Source organism: Palaemon carinicauda, chromosome 5, assembly GCF_036898095.1.
Source record: "Palaemon carinicauda isolate YSFRI2023 chromosome 5, ASM3689809v2, whole genome shotgun sequence".
Classification (NCBI taxonomy): Eukaryota; Metazoa; Arthropoda; class Malacostraca; order Decapoda; family Palaemonidae; genus Palaemon; species Palaemon carinicauda.
This window is the reverse complement of record NC_090729.1, coordinates 174563735-174576451: the sequence shown is the minus strand read 5'-3', so window position 1 is coordinate 174576451 and position 12717 is coordinate 174563735. Positions and strand designations below refer to the sequence as shown.

The 12717-nt window shown below is 44.1% G+C and overlaps 1 protein-coding gene across 1 annotated transcript in view; it reads right to left on the bottom strand.

The window, feature by feature from the left end:
- Nucleotides 1-10419, bottom strand: part of LOC137641623 (F-box only protein 27-like) — a 117658-nt gene extending 107239 nt beyond the window's left edge. Inside the window, exon 1 of the mRNA XM_068374354.1 lies at nucleotides 10211-10419. The gene's annotated coding sequence lies outside the window, so the exon portion shown is untranslated. The remainder of the gene's footprint in view (nucleotides 1-10210) is intronic.
- Between the last annotated feature and the right edge of the window lie 2298 nt (nucleotides 10420-12717).

Here is a 12717-nt window from a genome sequence, read left to right as displayed (position 1 = left end):
AGCGAGGCAGCTGCAACGGTCTGTTCTCATCGAGGAGGATCCTCTGCGGCTGAAGATGAAGACGACCACGGACAGGAGCACCATCATCAGTCCTCCGAAGAGGAGTCTCTGTTAGTGAACCCCCCCCCCGAGGGGGAGAGACACTCGCAGGAGAGACCGTTGGACTCAGCTGCCCCCTCGAAGGATGTTCGGAGGGAGAAACTGAGCCTTCAGCAACAACAGCAGGTGAAGGCACCCCTAGGGCCGTTGGATCAGCAAGCTGACCATAAAGAGCAACCTCCGAAGAGGAGCTCCTGCAGCTGCTCAGCCCCTTGAGCGTAGCTGCAAGTGCGACCGCTCAGCACCAAGAGCATAATCGCACGAACATCATGGTCCGACCTTGCAACCGCTCAGCCCCTTGAGCATGGTTACAAAAGCAGTCGCTCAGCACCAAGAGCATAACCGCCCGAGGACCCGAAGGGGAAAAAAAACTCATACCTGGGAAGGGAACCTCCCTTGGAAGGGAAGTTACCCACCCATGGAGGCGAACCTCCTGAGCATTCTAAATGAACTAAGGAGCTGACAGTTGTGACGGGAGAACTTCTAGGAGAAGGGAACACGCCCATGATGAAGTCGTAGAGGAGGCGGCAACAGCAGACTCCCCAGGCCCCAACAGGACAGCTCTGCTTCGTTGGCACAATAGGCAAACGAAACACTAGATAGATAACTGTGAAAATAAAACAATTAGTTAACATTAATTCTCCCGGGGGAACTCCGAAGAGGAACCCCTGAGGGAAAAGAACATAAGAATTACGCACCAGGAATGCACCCTCCTCCCCCACTGACACTCACAGGAAGGGGGGGAAGGCGGAGAACTGTAACAAAACAGAATTATAACCATTATAATTATGTAATTCATCTAAGAATGTTCACTAATAGTAAGAACGAATGAACCCCGTAGGGAAGCGTTCTACACAGAAGCTGAAAAGTTAACAAATACAATTACAGTGATACCTCGGTAGTCGAACGACTCTATACTCGAACAATTCGGAGTTCGACCAAAATTTTCGAGAAATTTTTGCTGCGGTGCTAGACCAAAAATTCGGTACTCGACCAGCCGAACACGTGACGACCGCATGGGCTTTGTGATGATCGCGCCATCTCGGCCACTCTCGCTTGTTCGGGAAGCATCAGTTCTCTCGAGAGCGTCACTCAGACAACGCGCGATCAGCATTCGTTGTGATTTAGTGATTTTCAGTGCTTTTAATTGCTTTTTTAGCTTTCATAATGAGTCCCAAGAAAGTAATGAGTGTTAAGGGGAAGGAGAAGAGGAAAACAGTGCGAACAACGATCGAGTTGAAGAAGGAAATTATAGCGAAATATGAGAATGGTGTACGAGTGTCCGATTTAGCGGTAGAATACGGAATGGCGAAGTCGACCATTTCTACGTTTTTAAAGCATAAAGAAATGATTAAGAAGGCGAATGTTGCAACGGGAGTTACGGCGGTAACTAAGCAAAGGCCACAAGTGATTGAGGAGATGGAAAAGTTGCTTTTAATATTTATTAAAGAAAAACAGTTGGCCGGGGAAAGTGTTAGTGAAGCGTTCATTTGTGAAAAAGCGTTGCATATCTATGAAGAATTAGTGAAGAAAAGTCCGAGTACCAGTGAAAGTGATTCATTTACATTTAAAGCGAGCAGGGGTTGGTTTGAAAAGTTTCGTAATAGAACAGGTATTCATCGTGTTACTAGGCAGTAACCTCCCCCTTCCATCCTCTCCACATCCATCCCTGTATGCCATCGAACCGCTGCTCAAAGGTATGTTCACTACAGTACAGAAAATGGTTTAAAATTGTTTTATTTTAGTACAGTAAATGGTTTAAAATTGTTTTATAGGATTTTCTGACCAATTTCATACACATTTAGATAATTATTGTTGTTTAGGTACACGTTTTATTAATATTTTGGGCCTGTTCGAGTGCTTGGGAACGGAATAGAATATATACCATTATTTCTTATGGGGAAAAAAAATTCGGTACTCGAACAAATCGGAGGTCGAACACGGATCTCGAACGGATTATGGTCGAGTACCGAGGTATCACTGTAGATTTGATTAAAAATAATTGGGACAAAATAAACGGAGTAGCAATTCATCCCGCAACGGGAAGGAAGCTACCATAATACGTAGTAGAAATAAAAGGGTGAACGACCTCAAGGAGAGAGAGAGACAGTAGTCAACTAAACTCCCATGTTCCCTACGCTGAGAGACCAAGTTCCCCGTAGAGAAGGAGGAACAGCGGGAACAGATAATAACTAAAGTCCAGCGATGACGATTCCCCACGGCACCTGCCGAAGGGAGACCGAAGGACCAAGGGAGATATCGCGACCCATGAAATGTCACCGTGGGGGGCCTAGGACCACACGGAGAAGTTGTCGTACAAAGAGTGGACTTCCTACACACACACAGCACAAACACTGAAAAGGAAACTTACTGTATTTCTATACTCAAATATATACATAAACATAAGAATATTTGCATATATATTAAGTATAAGAAAAGTAAGTAATTAAGTGAGACAAAACATTAATGACTGCCATGCGAGGACGGGACAGAGACGTCTGTTCATTGTCCGAGCTAAAAGTGAAGTGAAGCAGTTCACCGGTGTGTGAGGGGGGAGGGGTAGCTAGCTACCACTCACTCATGGTAAGGACCCGGAAGCTTGTCCCGGCGTTGAAGAAGGTCGAACCCGAGCCTACCGGAGTTGACCAGACCTCCAGGAGGCGAAGGAGGCGGAAGCCTGCTCCTGAGCGGCCATGAGGAAAGCAGAGTTCTCTGGGGAAAAACCTGCGATGCCACGGCGGGATCGCCACACCGCATCTTAGGTCCAAGCTGAATTCCAAGAGCTTCCTGGAAGATGGATGGAATGGAAACTGGAAGTACCCGTCCTTCCGATCCAGGGCCTAAGGAGTCATGCCGCCTCGTTACCAGTCTGATCGATTCTGCTGTTCCACGCTGGACGAAGTTTGTTCGACAAACTTGATCAGAGCTGAGAGGTCGACGACGGAATTCCCGTCTCAGATGCTTTCCTACAAGAAAGGATCAACTGAAGAAGCCGGGGGGGTGAAGCCGTCGACGACCCTATGGAGGACCTTCTCCTAAAGCACGGATCATTCTGCCCTAACGGGCAAAACTCTTACCGACCCCATGGCATAGAGGTTCAGTGACACTGAATTCGCTGACAGAGACGGAGATATGGTAAGAGCGAGGCGCGATATCCTTGGCTGATCACGGAGATCGTGCAGGAATCGGCATCGGGAAGCTGTTATCCGGATGAGTAACCTTAGGCATCCTCCCAGCGTGAGACCTGCAAGGGGGGGTTGCCAATCCTAGAGTTTGTGAACTCTGCCGCTCCCTCTAGGATTATGCCCCCCCGGGAGAGCCTCCCATACTACCTGTCCCTGACAGGAGGGGACTGCTATTGGACACCTTGTCTTAGCTGCCGTAGCCGGTCCGATAACTTAGGCCGACGAGGCTGAAAAAAGAGGCGCTGGAGGCCTGCAGGGTCTGGAAGAAAGCGCCTTGGAGGAGTGAAAACGGAAGTCGACTTCCTCCGCACAACCGCTGTCCATGTCTCTGTCCTTGGGCACAAACAAGCTCTTCCCAAGGATGGAAGAGTGTCTGAGCTTGTCGACATCCACGGATGAGACACCCGAGAGGAAGCCCTCGGTCACTGCTCTAGATGGTCCAACATCGAGCTTGCCCGCAAGTTCGAAACTTGGTGACGAAACGCCAAGGTGCTTGAGCCCGAGAGGAGGAAAGTACCCATGATCTTCCTGGAGCTTCCTTGTACAAAACCTCAGGTCACAACCGAGGAGGGAAAGGACCTGGTAAGCCCCTTCCACGAGATGGAGAAGAGGAAGGGCTAAACCAGTCACCCCTTGCCCGACGGAGAAATCTTGAACGGAAAGCTCCCTGGCAAGACCCTTCCAGGGAATGACGAGGAAGGGCTAACTCAGGTTCTGGAAAGAAGAATGTTGCTCAGACCTCCCTGAAGATTCTTCCTGCTCTTGCATGTGCCATGCTCTGCGTTTACGGGGTGAAGACCGTGTTCTGGAAATACGCTCCAGAAGACTCGCCAGGCTGGCCATGTTGCGAAACCCCGACGGGAATCGCGGTCGCAATCGCCCTGGCGCTCGCGCGATGGTAAATCAATGGTTTGCGCGTGGCCGAACGTGGAAGCGCCCATGAGCGGGCACGCAAGAGCGCAGACGAAAGTGCGCGAGGGAGCGCAGAAAGAGGGCGAGCGTGGTAGGAAGGGCGAGAGCTGGTGGTCGGAATCCGAAAGTTCACAGGCGAGCGATGACCCGTAGGCGAGCAATGGATACTGCAGGAATCGAGCCGCCGTTCGCACGATGGAACACCGTCGGTTCGCGCGATGGAACACCGTCGGTTCGCGCGACGGAACACGGTTGGTTCGCGCGATGGAACACCGTCCGTCCACGCGATGGAATACCGTTGGTTCGCGCGCGGGCGAACATTGGAGCGCATGTGCGCGGGCACGTGGGGGTGCAGTCGCACGGGCACGTGGGCGTGTGGGCGTGCGGTCGCGCGGGCACGTGGGCGTGCGGTCGCGCGGGCACGTGGGCGTGCGGTCACGCGGGCGTGCGGTCGCGCGGGCACATGGGCGTGTGGTCGCAGGCGGTCGGGAGACCGATGGCGCATTGACGAGCGATGGCGCGTCTTGGCGAGCGATGGCCCGTAGGCGAGTGAAGGTGCGTTGGCATACGATGGCGCGTCGGCAAGCGATGGCGCGTTGGCGAGCGGTGGTGCGTTAACAAAACGCTAGCGCGCAGGCGAAGAAACGCGCGGGCGCGTAGGCGATCGCTAACACATAAGAGACTAGGGATGGTTAGCGCGCATCGCACTAAACAGAAGGCGCGCAGGTGCATCAGGAAGGTGAGCGCTGAAGCGAGCTGTCAATCAGGCGATTCTGGACGGTCAGGAAAAACCGTTAGCGCCCATTGGTGCGTGGCAGGAAAGGGCGCGCAGATGTGCGCTGGCGCTTGAAGAAAACTGGCACACAGAAGGACAGAAGTAAAGGTGAGCGCTGGCGAGGAGGAGGAAGATCTAAGGCAAGACTCAGCTACCGGAGATCGTCCACAGCAGGCGAGCGCTAGATCGCTACTGATGGTGTCCAGGGGACCTGACACGCGTGGCAGATCGATGGCGATCGTTGACGCGCAGGAGATCGCTGACGAGCAGGCGAACGTTGACGCGTCTGTGGTCGCTGGCGAGCAGAAGGCAACGCGTGGAATCCTGTGCGTAGAAGAAGAGTCCTTGTCCAAGATCTGAACCGAAGTTCTAGATTGCGCGGGCGAACGTGGGCGCACAGGGCGCGTATCAGGAACCAACAGGAACAGCAGCGACGATAATCAGGAGAGCGCTGACGAACAGGAGAGCGCTGGCGAACAGGAGAGCGCTAGCGATCAGGAAAACGCTGATGAGCCGGAGAGCGCCTGTGTGCTAACACTGAGCAGGAGAGAACACTGCAGAAGGGCGCGCAGGGGAACCCTGACACGCAAGGGAGGCACCCCCGTGGGAGGCAACCCTTTGCTCCGAAGGGACCGTTGGGAGGCAACCCTTTGCTCCGAAGGGACCGTTGTCCGTCGGAAGACGAGGTCAGACTGCTTTCCATCTGCACTAGGGGCGGAAGGTCAAGAAGGCGTTGGAGATCGATCCCCGGAGAGATCTAAAGAGGAAGGAGCTGCAGGCTGCATACGGAGATTCAAAAAGGCGCCTTATAGGGAGATGGGAGGCCCTTACGACGTAGCGGACGGTGAGCCTTACGGCGAAGGCAGCCAACAGCAAAAGAGTCCTCCGAAGAGGAGTCTCTATGAGTGTACTCTCTCACGAAAGAAAGAGAAACACTTCGTAGAAGAAACGGGTCAGCCAGTGACCTAAAAAGAGCAATCCTCCGAAGAGGGGCTCCTGCAGTTGCCCAGCCCCCTTGAGCGTAACTGCAGGTGCGACCGCTCAGCACCAAGAGCATAGTCGCATGAAAAAAAGGCAAGAGAAGAACCCCCCAAAGGAGAAAAACTCAAGCCTGGACAGGAAAACTTCCCTCGGAAGAAAAGTTACCCACCCAAGGAGGCGAGCCTCCTGAGTCTTCTAAAATGAACTGGAGAGCTGTCAATCGTCACGGGAGTACTTCCAGGAGAAGGAGACACGCCCCTGACGAAGATCTATAGGGGAGGCAGCAACAGCTGAATCCCCAGGCCTCAACAAGACAGCTCACGCCGTTGTCACATTACAGAAATGAACTAGATCGGTAACTGTGAAAAATAAAAACAAAAATCATTAGTTAACATTCATTCCCCCGGGAAGGCTCCGAAAAGGAATCCCGAGGGAAAGGAACACAAGAATTAAACAACAGGCACGTGCCCTCACAACCACTTACACTCACGGAAGGAGAGCTGTAACCAACACAGAATTATAACAATTATAACTATGTAATTTAAAAATGAACACTAAAGAAAGAACGAAAACCCCGAAAGGAATCGTTCTACAAAGCTGAAAAATCAACAAATACAATTAGATTCATAAACTAATTGAGACAAAATGTATGGCGTAGCAACCCCACCCACACGGGAAGGAAGCTACTCAGACGTAGTAAAAGTAACGTAGTAAAAGGGTGAACGACCTCAAAGAGAGAGAGAGAGAAAGACCGTAGTCAAACTCGATCGCGACCCATGAAATTACACCATGGTGGCCTAACTGCCGAGGGCTCCACGGAGATATCGTACACTACACACACAAGCACAAACTATGAAAAGGAAACTTAATGATTTCTATACTCAAATATATACATAAACACGAAAAAAATTTTACATATATATTGAGTAAAAGAAAAGTAAGTGATTAAGTAAAGACAAAACAAACAATGGCTGCCAAGCGAGGACAAAGACAGAAACGTCTGTCTATTGGCCGAGCCAAAAGTGAAGTGAAGCAGTTCACCGGTGTGTGAGGGGGGGAGGGGTAGCTAGCTACCACTCCCCGGGGGTAATACATCCTCGTTAAATTCTTATGGCTCGCCATTTCAGCTACGCCGAAAGGTAAACCTAATGTAAATAGCGTGGTTTGTACTTTGGTTACGGAACAAATATATTTTACATACAGTGCTAACCTATTCATAGTACCAGATTCAATAACACCAACCGTTAAGATGTTCTTTTTAAAGTATTGTACTCAGGAATGTGAGTGGCAAGTTGTCATAAAGTATTGTAGTTATGGTAAATTGTTACTCATTAGTAACCCAAAAACCCACAAGTTCCCCCTAACCTAACCTAGGATGTAGTTTCCTTCCTCATTGGGGGAGACTTTGCCCCTGCAACATTACTAACATAGACTGATCAGGATTACCATATACTTACTCATCAAACATTGAAGTATCCCTGAATGGCAAGCAGTAAATATTTACTGTACCATATTTAATAGATACTGTAGCAAAACTTGGGGTTTTTCAGAAATTTCTCTATGGCAGCAAACAGACAGGGATAAGAATAAATATAAATACAGGCAAAAAGAATAGATAGAAGTCTTCAACCAGATGGCAAGGGTAAGTGCTTGGAGGAATGGGACCCGAATATCATGTCTCATAAATAATTACTAAATTGGGAATAATAAAGCAGGTACTGTAAGTCTATCTTAGAGATTCCATGGTACGATGAACAACTTTTATTATGTATCACTTTGTGACAGAATTGAAAACCAGGAAAACTGCCAGTCTGAACTATAAAAGGCCCCCTGCAAAAACTATAAAATTGATGGGGTCCAACTCTAGCTTTTTCATGTAACAGTAACCCTGGCTTAGGGGTGGGCATTGAGGCAGTTAACAATCACTCTGAAAAGAGAAAAAGAAAACTAAACAGCTAAGACAGAAACACAGCAAGTACATGTGTACACAGCTACAGATGATGTCAAAGTGAGCGGTGCTCTACCTATTGTGTGGGAGGGGCTTACAGACCACCATATATGTTTACCTTCTTGAAAGTCTAACGGCCGTTTCCACTTTGCTAACGTCCCACTCCTATAATTTATATTACGTTTAGGAACAAATAAATATTAACCCATGGAAAATAGTCCTTTTCAATAGGATGAAAGGAAGTGGGATTGGAGGCAAAATAAAAGGATAGAATGGAGTCCCAGCCCCTCTTATTATTATTATTATTACTACCTAAGCTACAACCCTAGTTGTAACAGCAAGATGCTATAAGTCCAAGGGCTCTAACAGGGAAATATAGCCCAGTGAGGAAGGTGAATAAGGAAATAAATAAACGATAGGATTAATAATGAACAATTAAATAAAACATTTTAAAAATAGCAACATCAAAAAAATATATTTCATATATAAACTATAAAAAGGTTTATGTCAGCCTGATCAACATAAACACATTTGCTGCAAGTTTGAACTTTAGAAGTTCTACCGATTCAACTACCCGATTAGGAAGATCATTCCACAACTTGGTCATAGTTGGAATAAAACTTTTAAAATACTGTGTAATAGGTTAGGTTGGGGTGTGTGGTTATGCTATGACATATCACCTTAATGGTATACAGTAAACATACAGTTTCACTTAAAAGTCATTAGCGCTGGTTAGTTAAGAAATGGATAATTGGTTTACAAAGTAAATCATATTGGAAACAAGTTGCTGCAGCAAGTTATACCGGCAGATGTTGACTGTAAAATCTGATTAGAAAAATTGGTATTTTTGTAGTGAATTACATGGCAATGTAACCTAGGAAAAAAACTACTGTTTCTTATAGAAAAAATGACGCTCTCTTCAAAAATGACAATCGTTTCCGTCGCAAATGAATAGTTTCAGAAATATATATACATCTATATCCTACGATAATGGGGGACCCCCAGTGGGAACTCGGGGTTTTGGGTGGGGAAAACATACTGGGGAAACGATATATAATTGTTTTCCTATAGTAAATAACGTGAATTAACCGAATTTGATGTTCATTTCAATCGGAAACAAACAGATCAACCAATTCGGATAACTATGAGTTGCACGGTGTCACTTCTCTTACGAACGAACGATAACATTAGAAACGTTACCAATAATACACAGTGTTACCAATGTCGACGTATGGTACACAGAGTTACCAACGGCACGCTGACATTACTAAAGATAGTAATGATAGATATATCCATATGTATTTTAAATAATTTCTCCATATAAGTTTTACTTAAAATATAAAAAGTACAAAAAGGGCACAGAACCTAACAAACCCACCTAACCTAGCCTAGTAGTATGACAGGTCACAAAATAACATTTGATCTACATCGGACACTGGCAGCACTGGTTACTGTATTTTTTCATGACACAATCTTTGTAACGGTGCCTCCAAAGTTTATCCAGATATACTGTTTTGTATTTTCCTCCGGTTATTATAATTTCAAGAAGGTAATGTATAGAGAAGAAAATGCTTGTTTTACGTTTATATATCGTTTCCCCAGTATGTTTTCCCCACCCAAAACCCCGAGTTCCCACTGGGGGTCCCCCATTATTGGAGGATATAGATGTATATATATTTCTGAAACTATTAATTTGCGACGGGAACGAGTGTCATTTTTTAAGAGAGCGTCATTTTTTCTATAAGAAACAGTAGTTTTTTTCCTAGGTTACATTGCCATGTAATTCACTACAATGAAACCAAAAAATTAATGGTTCGTGTATTTGGCGAGAAATGAGGTATCATATAATTACTAATTAAACTACCATTCAACTACAGACTATTTAATTCCCCGAAAGCTATTATTACGGTACATATTACGATAAAGTTTTACATTAGCATATATTTTCTTCGGTTTATTATACATCCAAAAAGGTAATGTTGGATATAGATATATATATATATTTCTGAAACTATTCATTTCCGACAGGAACGAGTGTCATTTTCGAAGAGAACGGACCTTATTCTATAGAATAACAGTTTTTTCCCTAGGTTACATTACCTTGTAATACAGGACAATAATACCCATATTGCAGCCCTTACTAGCTACCCACCCCCAGAGACCTACAGTATGGCGTGTCATCATGATGACATCATCTAACATAAATGTAATACGGGTATTTTCATCAGTCAGGATATTCTAATCATGGCAATTACCGTGATGCAAAAAATATAATCAAATGAATATATTCCTTTGGCTTGGAAAGCTTACCATAGGGTAACGTGATGCAATAAGCGGTTTCCTCGTTCCTAATGATGTGTTCACTCGGCAAAATAACTTTTTGGTCACTATTACATAATATATTAAATAATAGATAGGTTTAAAGCATCTATGCTTACACAGTATTATAATTGAGCTTTCTTTTGTAACTATGAACGTCTTCGGTCTTCGTGGTGATTAATGTTTACTCCCCAAAATAAGTTTGCGGTCACTCTAGGTTCCTGGTTCAGGTTCAGGTTCTAGGGTGAGGCATAGCCTTTACAACGGCGCCTCTGTCTCTTTTAGTTTTGTGTGTTCCTTATTTTCACTAGTTTTTCTCTTTTCATCCACATTTGTTGTAGTATACTTTTCTTATTTTCAATATTCTCTTCACAAAAAAGGAATTTTCCAACTGTTTGTGCACTATCTTCTTCGTATGGTTGTTGAAGCTCGATTGCTTTTATTCTTATATCACTAAACTGTGGACAATATAATATAAAGTGGTTAGCATTTTCTTCTACATCACAGAATACACAGTTTATATTTCCATCTTGGTGTCTGTTTCTTATATTCAAGCCCAATGAGTTTGTCCTTGCTCTAAATAATAAAATTGACGAAAATGTATTGTCATACACTTCCTCCTCCTTGATTTCACTTTTCCAGTTTTTATACAAAATTAAACTCTCCTTACACTCCATTTCACTCTTCCATTTGCTTGTGTCCCATTCTCTTGTTCTCTTCTTTATGTCCTCTTTCGTACATCTCTTGACTTCTCTCATCGCCATCCCACATTCTTCAGCATACTTCTTCACATGCATCCACCACTTCCTCTCTTTTTCTTCCATATCATTGACTATTGCTGTTAGTAGGTCATTTTCTCCCTTAAAAATGCTATTAAGGTACCTCAGCTTACCATCCATTACCCTTGTTTTCATAGCAGATGCTCCTACATCCCCTCTCAAGGCTACAATTGCTGTATTCTTTACACCCCCTAACATCCTTCTATACACTCCATTCTCTATTCTCTGCAACTTTTCTATTTCCGTTTCCGTTAAGTTAATCACATTTGTTCCATATAATATAGAAGGTAGTGCTACACTTTTCCAGTATGTTTTCCCTATCAGTATCTTATTACAACTTTTTTCTATGATCGAATATGTAAGATTAGCTAGCTTTTGCGCCTTAACTATCATTTCACTTTTCTGTGTTTTGAACATATTCCTACTATCATCTACCTTGATACCTAGGTATTTAATATTGCTTACTACTCTTATTCCCTCTATATTATCTGGTTTCTCCTTCATATTATATATAAGTACGCTACTTTTGTCTCTGTTTATGTCTAAACCACACTGCTTTCCTATATCTATCACTTTCCTTATGTTTAATTCAGCATCCTCTATATTCTCAGCAAGCACTAGGACATCATCAGCAAAAAATAATACTACTAGCTTTATAATATCATTTTTAAAACCATTACCTTCCTTTTCTACTTGTTTTATTATCTGATAAGTAATTAATTTGAATAATGTTGTAGAGGCAGTACAGCCTTGCTTTATTCCACTACTTACGCTCAATTTTTGTTCTACTCTTTCCCCTATGTCTAACGTAGTCGAGTCTCCCATATATACTTCAGCTATAGAGTTAATTATACTAGTATGTACTTTATATTGCTTTAATGTTTCTATCAGTGCTTCCCTTTTTATGGAATCGAAAGCTTTTTTGAAATCTAAAGAGGCCACTATGAGTTTTTTCTTATTTTTGAAAGTTTCTTCGACCATGTATTGTAAGATGAAAATATTATCCTCAATCCTTCCTCCTTCTGTAAATCCCGCTTGACTATCCTCTATGGCATTATTACTTTTTAGATGCCCTTCTATTTCATCCTTGATAAAAGCCATGTATATTTTATATGATACATTTGTGAGAGCTATAGGTCTCAATTCCTTTGCTGTTGGCTTGTTTTTCTTTTTTAACATTTTTGTTCTGGATTCTTTCCAGCTTTTGGGTTTTTCTTTGCTGGCTAGTTCCTCTTTGTAGCAGTTCACTAGTGTATTCTTGCATATATCACTCATCATCATTGCTTTGTAGTAGTCTGGCTTTAGTCCATCTGGGCCAGCTGCTTTACCTTTCTTTAGACGTTTTAAGCATTTTTCTAATTTACCTTTACTCATTTCAGCAGCGGGCATGGGTTTAATTATTCCTTCGACATTAAATACAGCATCGTAATGCTCCCTTAAATGTTCAGGTATACTATATTCATTTACAGTTATAATGTCATTTTCACTTCTCAAATTATCCAGGTATTCGCTCTCCTTCTCCTCATTCCAGATCTCAGTTATTCTATTTTCATGAGTGTTGTAGACTGTTTTCCAAAATTTTACTAATTCTTCTTTAGCCTCTTCATCTGATAGTTTATTTCCTCTATCTCCATATAATTGTATTGCCTCGCTTTTTATTTCTTTGCTATTTCTTAATTTGTTTATGTTTTCCCATAGTTTATTGTTTTTATCATCTCT